Source organism: Lissotriton helveticus, chromosome 5_1 (assembly GCF_964261635.1).
Source record: "Lissotriton helveticus chromosome 5_1, aLisHel1.1, whole genome shotgun sequence".
NCBI lineage: Eukaryota > Metazoa > Chordata > Amphibia > Caudata > Salamandridae > Lissotriton > Lissotriton helveticus.
The window spans coordinates 414,838,408-414,853,074 of NC_136065.1; positions in this window are offsets into that span (position 1 = coordinate 414,838,408).

The following is a 14,667-nucleotide window of genomic DNA, read 5'->3' on the forward strand; positions in this document are numbered from 1 at the left end:
AAGAGATAAAATAATCATAGGAAAACGTTAGAATGGGCAAATTGAAAGAAGAAAGAGAATAACTTAATAAGTAGAAAAGAAGGAAGGAAGAAAGGGAATGTTAGAAGTAGAGGGAAAAGAGGGAGAGAGGTAGGAGATTGGGAGCAGAAACTCCCAAAAGAGAAAAGACAGAGAACATGACAAGAAGCTGTGAGGCTTTAGTCATAATACTCAATAAAAGGAGAACAAGCAATATGAAGGGAGGGGGGGTGGAAGAGAGGAAACAAAATGACCACATCACTGGGAGGGAAACTAGGACGGAATGGACAGTATAACATAGGGTGATAAGAAGGGAAAAAACTAATCCGGACAAGGCATGAAAAACAAATAAGACTGAAAGACAATATAAGAGGGAGCTTACCAGGGTACGGGGTGCACATCAATAGAATGTGTCAAACAAGGAAACATACTAATGATGAAAACAGGAATCCACAACCATAGCAAAAGATTAACCTAAAACAGACAAGAGAACAAGTAACGATGAATCAAAATATTAGATAAATGCAATACCATAAAGGGCAAGACAGAAGGAAAATTTGAAAACCATAAAGAGAACATTCAATGTTTGCTCAGTTCCATCTGCTCTTCCCGATGAGTGTGGATGAATTTCCGGAGGTCAGCTGGATCATCGAAGGGGAAAGTTCTTTCTTTGTAAGTTACTTTAAAGAAGCAGGGATGTATAAGACCATCACGAGTATTCATTGACTTCAAGACTGCCCGAAGTTCCAAGAATTCCTTGTGTCTGTCGGCAGTGGGCTTAGATACATCTTGACTGAAGAAGATTTTGTGTCCTGACCAAAACATCTGCTTGTGTTGCTTTGCCGCATTGAGGATAGTCATTAAGTCAGAGTACAACAAAAAATAGGCAATGACACCTCTTGGTTTAGTAGCTGAAGAGGCATTTTGAGGACCTAACCTGTGGGCTCTTTGGATGTTAAAGTCAACAGTCTTTGGGAGCCCAGCAGTCTGTAAGACTTGAGTTTTCAGGAAGTGAATCATGTCGGAACCCTCTGAAGCTTCTGGTATACCATAAATTCGTAGGTTATTGCGACGATTCCGATTTTCCAAATCCTCTGTGGCTTTTTTCAAAAGGTTAACTTCTTTGGTAAGGTTATCAATTTTTGCAATAATATCCTGAGTGTCACTTATTTTTTGTTCAACGTCCGACAATCTTATGTCCAGGCCAGACCATTTTTCCTCAATTCTTTGGAGAGCGTGAGATCCATAGTGGAGTAGTAAAGAGAATCTCAAGAAAATAAATAGCAGAAAAAACTCTGTACTGTATGCGTCTGTGGACAGAGTAACAGATGATGAAAATCTGTCCAGGAGCAGGGTGAGGCACAGAAGCAGGAGCTGCCGTTGAAAGAAATTTTTTAATACTGGTATAAATGGAGTGAAAGTAGAGGAAAGCTTCGTGGATACTATTGACGTCAAAAGAGGGAATTCAGTTAGTGACCAGTTAGAGCATTAAGGGCCAGATGTAGGACGCCAAATCCCGGTCAGTAACGGCTGATTTCGGCCCTTACCGACCGGTATTTGGAGTTTGAGATGTAGGGGGCCTAACTTTACAGAATCGGTAAATGTACAGATTCGGTATATTTACTGATTTTGTAAAATACCGAATCGGTAGATTTACCGATTCTGTAAATCCAGATGTAGGTGGCACTGAAAACAGTGCCACAGGCCCTTAGGAATTCATTATTTACCACCAAATAATACTTGGTGGTAAATAATGAATTTCTGTGTACATGCACATCTGTGCATGTACACCGGTGCCATGTGGCACACATACATGCCCTAAGGGCATGTATGTGTGTCACATTGCACACAAGCCAGAATCAGGGGTGCAACAGGGTGTCAAAGTGACACCCTGTCCCCCTTGTAAATTCGGTAATTGTACCGAATCGGTATTTACCGATTCGGTAATTGACATTGATTCCTGTGGGCCTCAAAGCCCATAGGAATCAATGGCAATTACCGAATCTGTAAATACAGATTAGGTAATTACCGATTCTTACCGATTCGGTAATTGAATAGGTAAAAATACCTAAATCCCGATTGCCAGTTCTTAAATACCGAATCGGTATGATTCGGTATTTAAGAATCGGTAATCTGGGATTACCTACATCTGGCCCATAATGACAAGTAACAGCCACCAAATAGACAACTTTGAGGAGAAGAAGAAAAAACACCTCAGGAAGATGTTTTATACATAGCGTAATAAGGAATTACGGCTGTGAAAAAGGAGCATTATATTGTAAATTGCAAGCGTATTGAACTTTAAGCTCTGTTATATGTGGGAAAACAGTGAAACGCCATTCCAATATTAGGTTTTTGTTGCGTATATTACAGACATCCACAGTGAAGACAATGTTAAGCCGCAATTCAGTTATATATGTATTTGGTTTGAAGTATTAGTAAGCCTGCCGCCTTGAAAAAAAGAAGGGCCAAAAATAAACAGTGCAGCACCTTTCCGTTTTTAAATATGTTCAAATATGAGGAGCAGCATAGCTGAAATGAGCTCCGTTCATGAGGAGAAATAAGTTTTGCGTCGTCTTAGCATGTAAAATGGCGGCCGCAATAGAGAATCTGAGGGGCAAAAATGAGAAACCAACGAGAACGCACCTGTCCTCAAGCGGCGTTGGCCAGGAAACACGCCAAAATGATCCCGGCGGTTCACGACATCAGACCTGCTGATGGGAAGCGGGAACCGGGTCAGTTAATAGACCCTTCGCAGATAGAGGAGTGCCGACTCTGCAGAGCCTCCTCAGGATGCGGCCATCTTGCCGCCACCTCGCGCTACCTTAATGTTTTTACACACAAAACTCGATCAGTGTTCTTTGACAGTAGAGTTAAGGACGTGCATATAGGGCCAATTTGGGATCTGTTTCAATGTGCGTTTTTAATTACAACCGGGTCTGAGACACAATAAAGGTCCACCCCCAGCCGTTGTTGACCGCCCCCACACTTAAACCTCTGCGGTACACTAATTCCAATACAGGACACATATAAATTCCAATCCAATGTTCTGCCGACGGGACCTCAGAAGAATCGAGAAGATTCCTTCTTTCTGAACCCTTCAGACATGTAGTTCTACACATACTCACTAATGGTATTATCCTTGTGATGTTGTACTCCATTGGCTGCCAATAGCTACTCTGGCAACATATCAAGAGCTGTAAATCTCAGTGGGCAGAAGCTTGTGTGGTGTGGTGAAGGTTAACTTTGACAGTACCACCTTTATGAAATCACTGTGGAGGCTAGGACCTCTAATAAAATTGCATTTTAAACAGAATATACAGCGTTCTACTTTATCACGTTGGTCAGATAATAAATGTCAAAACCAACATTATGAATTTTTATAGTTTAGGACAGTAACATCAGAACACTAGCATCATTTTGCATTAGTAATTAACAAAGGTATTTTCTATTACCACTCAGAAAGTAATTCACCCTCCTTCTACCGTCATTTTTCTTGCTTCGCTCATTCAATGTAACTATTAACCTTATTGCAAAAAAAAAAAAAATCAAAAATGGATGGGCTCTTGGCTTGTTAATATTTCTGTGTTTTTCCTCTTCTTCTTAGAATCTTCAGTAAGCTTAAATGTCATCTTACATGAAAAACATCCTGGTGGCCTTGTAGTTTATAACGTTTTCAACGTTAGTAAAAAGCTTTGCTTTTAAATCTACCATAGTGCGCTGTGCCCAAGTCCTTTGAAAACGTTGTTTTTTAATTATGTCTCGTTCATGAAACTTTTTGCTATGTCTCCAAGTAGTTCTAAAATTGTACTAAAAAAACACATGGCAGCGGGAGTGCGTCTGGTTCAAGTAACATCGATATAAATTATATATTTCAGCCTAACCGCACTTGTATTTCACTTTTAAAAATAAATGCTTTGGGCTTTTGCATTCCCGGCTTTTGCTTTTTTATCCTCATTCTGACTTCTTCACTTATTATTGTAATGCGCCCTTAAAAAAAAAACAAGCTTTAGACAAGTGTGGAAATCTCTAAATTGCACTAATAATAGATGATTAAATATTCTAAACACTGTGGGGCAGATTTATGAAGGCCTTGCGCCGCCGGTGCGTCACTTTTTCCCATGTTAAAAATGACGCACCGGCGGCGCAAGGTCTTCATAAATCTGCCCCCGTATTTATTAATGGTAGTCTATCATTCTTCCGCACCTGCTTCAATATTTTTTGCCATCCCACCACCTTACTCTGATATACTTGTTTGCCTTAATCCCTAAAGGGTCAACTATCATTGCCCCCGGTTGCTCAACGGCTAGTTCAGTAAATACGGGTTAATATTTTGCTATCTGAGTTCACTGTCTAATGTCGTTTGCCGCCATTATAACAATAAAAAGACAGATTTCAAAGTTAGGCCATTGGTTGTGTCAAAGGCTGCTTAATTCTCAGATTCTGTGGTAATCTTGAACACCATATTTTTAAAGGTGAGGAACCAGTTTGCAGCTCATCAAAAATGCTCTGGCAAGAGGAACTTATGAGGGATGGAAATTAAAATTATTGCATACGGATGTTTTGTGTTTGTTCATCCGTCTCAAACATGTATATGTCCATATCAGTTATAAGTTAATTAATCAATCAGTATTTATATAGTGCAATGCTATCACCCATAGGGGTACCTGGGTGCTGAGGCTGCTGCATCTACGTGAAGAGTCAGGTCTTGAGTCACTTTCTGAAGACAGTCAGGGAGGGTGCTGTTTGGAGGTCGAGGGAGAGGTCATTCCAGGACTTGCTGGCGATGTAACAGAATGAGCAGCCCCCGCTGCAGCTGCAATGAATGCGGGGGACGTGAGCAAGGGAAAGTGAGCCAGAGTCCAGGTGTCTCAATGGTAGACGGAGTCGGTGGTTGATATAGGATGGTCCTTCGTTGTGGAGAGATTTGTAGGTGTGTGTGAGCATCTAGAACTGGCATCTTTTCTGGATAGGGAGCCGGTGAAGGTTTCTGAGGTGAGGAGAGATGCAGGTTTGTTTGGGAAGGTCCAGGATGAGTTTGGCTGCAGCATTCTGTATGGTCTGTAGTCTTCGGTGGAGCTGGGTGGGATTCCGGTGTAGATCTGTTTCATAGATTTAAAAGCCGCTTTTGATTCTGTTCCCAGAACCATTCTCTGGTTCAAGATAATCAATTTGGGTATATCAGAAACACTTTTAAAAATGATCAAATTATTATACTCCGACACTTGGGTACATATCAAAATTGGCGACAGTAGACATATGACCCGTCGCCTTGAAACTAATGTCGTCTTGAAACAAGGATGTGTTCTGGCTCCTTGCCTTTTTAATCTTTTTATGTCTGATCTCCCAGCCCATTTTAATGATGTCAATTCACACTCCCCGTAAAGAAATTAAATATTTACAGTACGCAGACAACATGATTTTATTAAGTCAAACTGTTATAGGGTTAAAAAGATTAATAAATTCCTTTAATATATATGTTATACAAAATGGTTTAACAATTAACATAAAAAACAAAAATAATGACAATTGGAAAAGGCAAACCGGGAGTAAAGGAATGGATTATTAATAGTTTGGCTATAGAATGTGTAAAAAAATATAAATATTTGGGAATCACGTTTGACGATGGTTTGTCATTTAGGCAGCATTTTAATAATTTAGAGGCCAATGATACTTCACTTGCCTTTGCCTTTAGAAAACTGAGGGATAAGTTATCATGCCCCAATTACGATCACTTGCTGAAGGTCATGAGAGCAAAGCTAATTCTCCTTGGACTATGGTTCAATGATCTTTCGAGTCAAGGATGCGAAACTGCTTGATGACATAAATGTAAGGACGTACAAATCAGTTTTCAAGATTCCCAGACAGATTTCTCGTGCCAATTTAAGACTGGAGTTTGGTCTAAGGAAACAGTTATTGGTCCGACAATCAACATATTTAAAAACATTATTGGCATTATCTCGAGCTGAAGAGGGCACGTTAGCAAATGTGTGCTGGCTTGAGATTTTGAAGGGCGAATATTCGAGTAGTTGGCAGGATTATTTATCTGAGAGTTTACGCAATTTTGAATGCCCAAATTTAGTAGATAAAGTGAGGAGGAGTAAAACGGTTTATAAAAAATCAATAAACGAAACTGTTGCTCTGCTGTCTGAAATAACGGATAAAGACGAACTGAGGAAAAGAAATCACTTCTGGACCATAGCTATCTCTTTTGATAAATTGTTAGTCCAACCTTATTTGCTTTTTCATTTAAAACCTCTGATTAAAAATAAATTTATGCTACTAAGGTTTGGCATATATCCAACTAAAGACGGAACCCCAAAATGGGAGAATAAATGGTCGTCGAATATCTGTAAGCTTTGCGGGCTGTGTGATGAAACCTTACAGCACATTGTAACTTTATGTCCAAATATGTTACAGGAGCGGAAGACTGTTTTAAAGCCTATTTTCAAAGAATTGGGAGTTAGAACTTGTAGGACGGCAATTATATTTTGTTTAAGAGGTGTCAATATTCGCATTTTACACCAATTTGTTCAGTTCATCTTTATAGCGGAAAAGAAATTACGTAGAGTAGACATTTTAAGCAAATGATATATCCGTTATGGTAATGATATAATGATTTTTATTGTTTTTAGTGAGTAGGTGGGATTTTTTTATTGTATTTCTAATTCATTCAGAATCTGTGTAATATTTGTAGTGAGCACAAATTATTTTAACTTATGTTGTAGTTTACCCTTTGTAATGTTGTATTTTAAAGGTAATTTCATAACTGTGGATGGCACTTTATGTATAATCAACCTCTAAGTTTAAGTTTAAGTTTAAGTTTATTGCATTGATTAATTAAAATCTTAGCAGTCCACACATCAGTATAAAATTTATAAATGGATACATATATAGCTTGATTTCATATTTCCTTAAAAACGTGGTGGATATGTTTTAAAATCGAACAGTTAACTGGTTAATATACATACAATATATTTTCGGTAGAGGTGTGGCGTTTGAATAAGAGCTGTGGGTGAGTCCCGATTTGAGGGCCACACCAGTGCCCATAGATCTGATAGTCTATTGTGTGGTCTTGAACGACTGGACTTAGAATCGGAGCGTGGGGGGAGTCGGGGAGAGTTGCCGGACAAAGGGGCTTGAGCGTGCGCAATTATGCTCAGGCTGCGGCGAAAAGTTTTGTTTGGGAAGTTTTCATGAAGCGAACAAAACTGCAGGTTAATTTAACGTTGGCCCCGCTGAAGCAGGCCTTCACTGCCTGTCTACAAGACCGGATATGCATTTCATTTATATGCGGTTTTAACAGCTCTCTTCTCTCCCGGTCTAGGAACTTGCATATGCATAGGAGATGCAGCATATCTTCTTTAGTTTCGCCGCATAATCTGCATAGTGTCAATGCAAATGTACGTTTCCACGGGGTATGTGGGGTTTGGCAGGTAAAATCCCCATCCTTAGTGCCAAGAAGCATTCTTTTAGTGGTCCTGAAAAGCTGGTGCTGAAATATGATTGTGGTGAGCATTTTGGGTAGCTTTGTATCACGAACCAGCTGTGGGCCCTCTTATTTAGGCATTCTTTATCGTTTTCAGTAGAGACAAGCCTTGTCGACTTATTTACCAGATCTTTGACGTTGTTGAATGGAAGTCCTGACTCCCAAATGTTCTCCAGGGCTAACATGCTAATCCCTGATTGAAGGTAGGCTTTGGCCGGTGAGGCGTTATTCCTTGATATTTCCTTCCATAGAAATGAGTTCAGTGAGCCCGCCTCTGCGCGCTTTATTTTATACCATCTTTTTACATACGCCGCCTTCCTGCTTATTTCCTGATTTACTATTCCAAATTCGAGTCTTAATTGGGCTTGGGAGGTGTATTTGGGAAGCTTAAAAATTATTCTTAAAGATTTAGCAACCGTTTTATTCAGGGTTTCTTCATCCATCCCTCGCAGGGCCTCGCTGCCATATGGGAGCGTTGGTAGCAGCTTTGCATCGAGCACTTCGAGCAGCGGGAGCAGGTTTGGTCCTGCTATTTTGCTTTTAAGATTTTTCAAGGTGATTGCTAGGAGGGTTCCTCGTCTCTGAATCACCTCTTTTTGTTGGTCATATGACCCATTCTGGTAAAAAATAATCCCTAGATATTTGTAGTTTTGGGCGACTTCAAGTTCTCTCTCGCCCAGCTGCCATTTCAGTCGCTTTTTTGGATTGCGCTGGTTTAGCACCATTATTTTTGACTTTTCTAGGTTGATTTCTAACCCGTTTGTTGAGGCGGAGTTGTTCGTGGTGTAGAGCAAGTGGTGTAAGCTGACTGGTGTTTGGCTGATTAAGATCAAGTCGTCGGCATACAGTAAGTTTGAAAGAGGGAGGCCTCCCAGTTTTAGTGCATGATGGTTGCAGTTGTCTAGGTCGGTGGAGAGATCAGCCACAAAGAGGTTAAATAGGGTGGGAGCCAAAACGCAGCCCTGCTTTAAACCTCTGGAGGTTGGGATCCGCCTGGAGACGATTGTGCCACTCCCCAGTTTAATTTGGACCCATGTCTAGGAGTGTAGTAGGATGAGTTGGTTCAGGAGGGCAGGAGGTATTTCCCATCGTGCTAGCTTTGACCATAGTTTTCCTCGATCTATGCTGTCGAAGGCGGCTTTGTAGTCGATAAAGTAGACAAATAATGGTTTTCTTACTGCTTTTGTAGAGTCGGCTAAAAGGAAAAGAGACAGGATGTTTGTCGTGGTTCCCAGGTTTTTCTGGAACCCTGTTTGGTTGATTGGGATTAAGGACTTTTCCCTTGCCCATTCCCGGAGGTCGGCTATGACAAGGCCCGCGTAGTACTTGGCCTCGAAGTCAATAAGAGCGATGAGCCTATAGTTTTTTGGGTCGCTCTTACAGCCTTTTTTGTAAATAGGCGAGATGATGGAGCCTTTCCAGGATTCTGGGATTGTTCCTGTTATGGTGATATTGTCAAAGAGCGGTAGTAATGTGCCAGACCAGTACTTTCGGTCTTGTTTGTATAACGTTGGTGGCAGGCCGTTTGGCCCAGGGGCACCCTCGTGATGGCTTTGCTGGATTCTGCCCTCCATCGTTTTTAGAGAGGAACTGGGTGGTTGTTTATTCCTGTAAAGGGGGGGCAGAGGTAATGCAACATGAAGCTCGGCTGGTTTTTGCAAATTGCTTTGGGGGTCTGCGTTGAAATAGGTTTGCAGATGGATTGCCCAGACGTCCTCCGTTATATGTGATCAACCTCTATGTTCTTAGAGGTCAGCACATGTGTACTTTATTTCCGATAGGAGCGTTGTATATTATACATCATTTTTCAACTAATACAGTCATTCGTAACTTTTTGCTGGTAGCCTAAGGCACTTTAGCTTTGCCTTTGAAAACCTAATGCACTTTATATTCCGCTGCTAATTGTTACAGACAATCTGTAAAAATTGTCATTAATTGCACTTTCCTTTTGCTGCTAATTGTCATTGAGAAACTGTTAATAGTTGCTGCTAGCATATTGCACATTAGTTTTGGTGCCGTGAGCACATCGCACTTTATTTTGTTGTTGTTAACTGTTATTGAAAAATCTGAAAAAACAGTTAATATTTGCTGCTAGCATAATGCACTTAAGTCTAGTACTGGAAAATGGTTAAACTAATGTTGATCAACTCATGTTAAGGCATTGTATCTGTATATGTTTACTCAGATTTTGTTCTAGATATGTATTTTTTTGTAATAATTTTAATTAATCAACAAATAAATTTACTTCACTTGACTTCCGGTGTAGAGAGCATTGTCAAGGTGGCTGATGACAAGGGCTTGGTGATGGTCTTTCTGCTGTTTACTGGGATCCATCAAAAGATTCTGTTGAGCATACAAAGGGTGTGGAAGCAGGAGAAGGCAACTGTGTTGACTTGTCGGTTCATGGTCAGTTGGCTGTCGAGGATAATGCCAAGGTTGCATGCATGGTGGGTCGGTGTGGGTGAGGGACGTGGGTGAGGGACCAATTTCATCTAGCCATAATCTGCAGTCCCATGCAGTGGTGTTCTTCCCAAAGATCAGTATCTCTGTTTCATCGGAGTTGGCTGTGAGGCAGTGTCTCTCAACCATTTGGCTATGTCAAGTATGGCATTGCAGAAGTTGGTTCTGACGTTGAAGGGCTTATCAGTGAGGAGAGAACAAGCTGGGTGTCCTCAGCGTAGGAGATAATGCTGAGTCCATGGGCTCTGATGATGTCTTTGAGGAAGGTCATGTAGATGTTGAACAAGGTGGGGCTGAGGGATGCTCCTTGGGGCGCCCTCATATGATGTCATTGAGATCAGAGGTGAAGGGAGGTAGACGGATGCTGTGTGTTCCTCCTGAGAGAAATGAGATGATCTACTTGAGGGCATGTTGCTGAATGCCGATGTGGAGGTGTCTGTCAATGAGATATGGTGGGAGATGGTGTTGAATGCGCTGAAGAGGTTGAGGAGGATCAGGGCCACTGTTTCTACTCAGCCAAGGAGAATTCAGATGTCTTCTGTTGCGGCGAACAGTGTGGTCTCAGTGCTGTGTTTGGCCCGGAATCCTGATTGTGAGTCATCGACTAGGTGGTGTTGTTCTAGGTAGTTGGTGAGCTGCAGGTCAATGTCTTTCCTGAGAAGTTTAGCTGGCTATGGGAGAAGGGAGATCAGCCAGTAGATTTGAGGTCACTGGAGACAGCAGAGAGTTTATTTGGGAGAGGTTAGACCTCTGCATATTTCCATGCATCTAGGAAGTTTGCTGTGGAAATGGTGGCATTGAGAATGGTGGTCAATTCAGGGTTGGTTATGTTGAATCCGAGGTTAAAGCGATGGTCTGCGCAGGAGTTGGATGGTGCCTCGAAGAGGATAGTAGACATGATGGTCATGGTGGTCTGATTGTCGAGTGGAGACCAGGTTGTTAATTACTTTCGAAATCTACTTCAGTAAAAAGTTGTGACTGTATATAAGGTGTATAGTACCCATTTTCTCAATTGGTACTTGTTTAGTGGGAGCCCATATCAAAATCTCCAGCTCGAGAACATCTCTGTCACCTGCGTCCTATTGTATGATGCCTACAGTATATAGTGACCTGTCATCATTTATTCTTTCCTACCACATGCTCAAAACAGCTTGGAATTTCTTACAATATTATTCACCTCTTTGTAGAATGTGGCCATTGAACAGACAGGATCACAAGTACATGACTGACAACCAGTTACTGCAGACAGTTTCCAGGGGCTCTGTGTACACTGATCACAGTTCAGTGCAATCAGATTTGCAAGACACTGGCACTGATTATCCAGGTAATTGAAAAGACACTTTCTTTAGTCCTGCGTGAGGGTGGACAACCTTAATTTTGATTGATTCTTCATCCATCTATCTATAATTGTTAGGGCACTGAACATTAAACAATGTTTTCATATTAACAATCTGATCATAACAATAATCATGTCTTGAGAAGGTTGATGAAAGGTTTATGTGGCCTGTTGCACGAGAAAAATGCAATGACTTTTGATCATAAGCTTTCCGGGACATTACAAATTAAATTGCTGAAATGAAGTTGTTATACTTAAATGGTATACTGTCATCTATATCCATGCTTAAAGTACTCAAGGCTAAAATTGGCGTGTTATCATATGCATATGTCTGTCTCCATAACAAGTGGCTTGCTACAGTTGAACGCAATGACATTAGATCTGTTGTTGTGTTTGGTAGAAGCATAGCATAGATATAATTAGATTTGTATTAAGACATGTTATGGGAGCAGAAATAATGAATTTATTATCATAGCCTGCATACATGCAGCAAAAGTGTCTCATTATATTCTAAGGCTGTGAGTGAAGTAAGAAGACATAAGATCAGCTCAAGTGCAATTCATGTTGAACTTCTGGTATTTAAAAAGATCTTAACTTAAGTCTGGAGGGCAGGCTAATATTCAGAATTGTTACTTTTGCATAGAATCTCGATTTGTGTTCTGTCTTATGTGTCCTCATGCTTGCCTCGCTGATGCTTGAGCCTGTCCTTTCTGACCGATCTGCAAGGCAGTTGGAGCCTATCTAATGGTCGGCACTGGATCTCTGCTCCACTCCATTAATAATCCATGTGCAAATTCAACATGAACATAGATGTTTAACGCAGTCTGCTCACGGATCGGAGCAGTGACACAGTGCTGTACATCAATTAGGCTCTCTATTGTCTTGCGAGTTAAAAATTACTGAACACTTTTGACTCTGTAGAACTGAGGGGCATATTATCAAGCCTGTGCGATAAAATTATCGCCGCTTTATCGGCCGAAAACGGCCGATAAAGTGGCGATAATGGGCTTGATAATATGCTCTATGGAATTCCAATCGAAGCCCATGTTAGATGTGAAGACAGGTTAATTTAGATTGTGTATGTAAGTTACTCTGACTAGGATTGTGGGTCCTGATTGGACAGGGTGTATACTCTGCTAAATAGAAACCTCAATTTCTAACAGCATTAGTTCCATACTTTTACTGCAACACATGTTGAGCACACAAGCAGTTTGCAGTGATGACAACAAACTCTCTGGGAAAGCACTGTTGATCTTTGGGATATTTATCCCCTACCTCATCACCACATGCAATGGCCTCCCCATCCTGGGAACACACCTATGACTGCACCACACACGGAGCTTGGTATAACACGTCTTTATTCATCAGCATGTAACTGAAAACTCAGGGGCATATTATCAAGCCTGTGCGATAAAATTATCGCCGCTTTATCGGCCGAAAACGGCCGATAAAGCGGCGATAATGGGCTTGATAATATGCTCTATGGAATTCCAATCGAAGCCCATGTTAGATGTCTTCACATCTCAGGACTGGAGGGGGCACCTCAGACTAAGATGGGACTCACAGATTGCAGAGTCCTGCAGCACTAGCAGAATTCCAACAAGTCTTTTGTGTTCTTGGAAATTCAGAAAGCCAGAGGCAAGCCTGCAAGCCCTTGGAGAATCTTGGGTTCAAGGATGTAGAGAGCAGGTCCAGTTTCTCTCACTCCCAGGCAAGAAGCAGCAGGTAGCAGAGAGCAGGCAGCAGACAGCAGGCCAACTTAGCTGCGCAAGTTGCAAAGTGGCAGACCCTCCTGTAGCACAGTAATCAGCAGGCAGCAGGCCAACGTAACCATGCAGGTAGCAACGTGGTAGTCCCTCCTACAGCACAGCAGCTCTTATTCCATGCAGAATGTCCTTGGCTCCAGAAAAAGTTCTCCTTTAGTGGTGTCAGAGGTCCAGTACTCAAATGTGCCTTTTAAGTAGGGGAGTCATCAAAGAGTCCTTTGAAGATCACAAAGACACTGCCTTTCCTGCCCTGGCTTCGGACTCTCTACAGGTGGGTATGCAACTCTTTGTGTGTGGACAGGCGTAGCCCTATTGAGGTGCAAGTGTCAGCTCCTTCCTCCCAATCAACCTCAGGTAGGCCCATCGGCCTAGTGATGAGCCATCAGGATGCAAATGTCACACCCTGTCTCCCTTCTTGTGATTTTCTAGAGGGAATGCACTAAGCCTAGCTGTCACCAAACCCAGATATGCATTCAGAGACAGGCAGAGACAGAATGGTTGAAGTAGGGAAATGGCAACTTTCTAAAATTCTAAAATGTATGAAGAAGTTTTGGAGGAACTTTTGGAAAAAGCTCCATAAGTGCTAGTGACGTCAAGAGTCAAGCCGACCAAACTCAACCGCGACTCAGCCTGGATTTTAGGTTTGTTCCGCTGAAAGATCCGGAGCTCCAGACTTCCAGGATTTGACCAGGGTCTCATGGAAAAGCAATCAGATGTCGTTGCATCGAAATCGGGCTGCTGGAGACGACTGCAGGGCGCTGAGAGAAAATCCTTCGGAAAAGTTTCTAAGTCCGAAGGTAAAACTTTGACCAGGTCCTCCCTCTTATAGTAACCGAGCAGGGCTCCATCGCGGTCAACCTCAAACTTTGTCATTTTTCCCGGTCAAATGCTACAAGATGTCCCAGGTTGGCACTATATGTTTCTAAGCACGATAAAGTGGATAATCTTTCGAAATTTATATTTCCGTTCCCTATATTGGATTTTTTCAGTTTTGGTGTCATTTTAAAGATAACAATACTTCCTATTCGTATAAATTGTTGTGGGATTTTTATTGTGTGTTGTGTCTTACTTTTTTGATGTTTTGTTGGGTGCAGAGCAGAAATATAGATGGGGAAATATCGTGGAACAAAAATATAGCCGCAGAAATATTGTTTGGAAGAAATATCGACAACAAAAATGTAGATGACAAGAATATCGACTGACAGGTAAGTAATATCGATTACAAAAATATTGTTGTAATAAATATCGTTTACACAAATATAGTTTACTAAAATATCAATTTTTTAATAATGTAATGTCTTTTTTGTGTTTTTAATGAGAATTGTTTGTCATTTTATTATATGTTTTAGAAATTTTTTACTTATTAATTTATTTTAAGAGTAATTTTGCGTTATTAGTTCCGTAGCGGGTTGTGGGTTTATAGGGGAATAGGGTGGGAAGTAATTTAATTATGTAAAATTAATTTATTAATGAATGTGTTAATTTATTAAGTAATTATAGTTTAATAATTAGTTGTTCATTAATTTCAACTAGTTAATTAATAATTAAATATGTTAATTGTTTAATTAATTTTAGGTGTGTGTTGTGGTGTGTATATA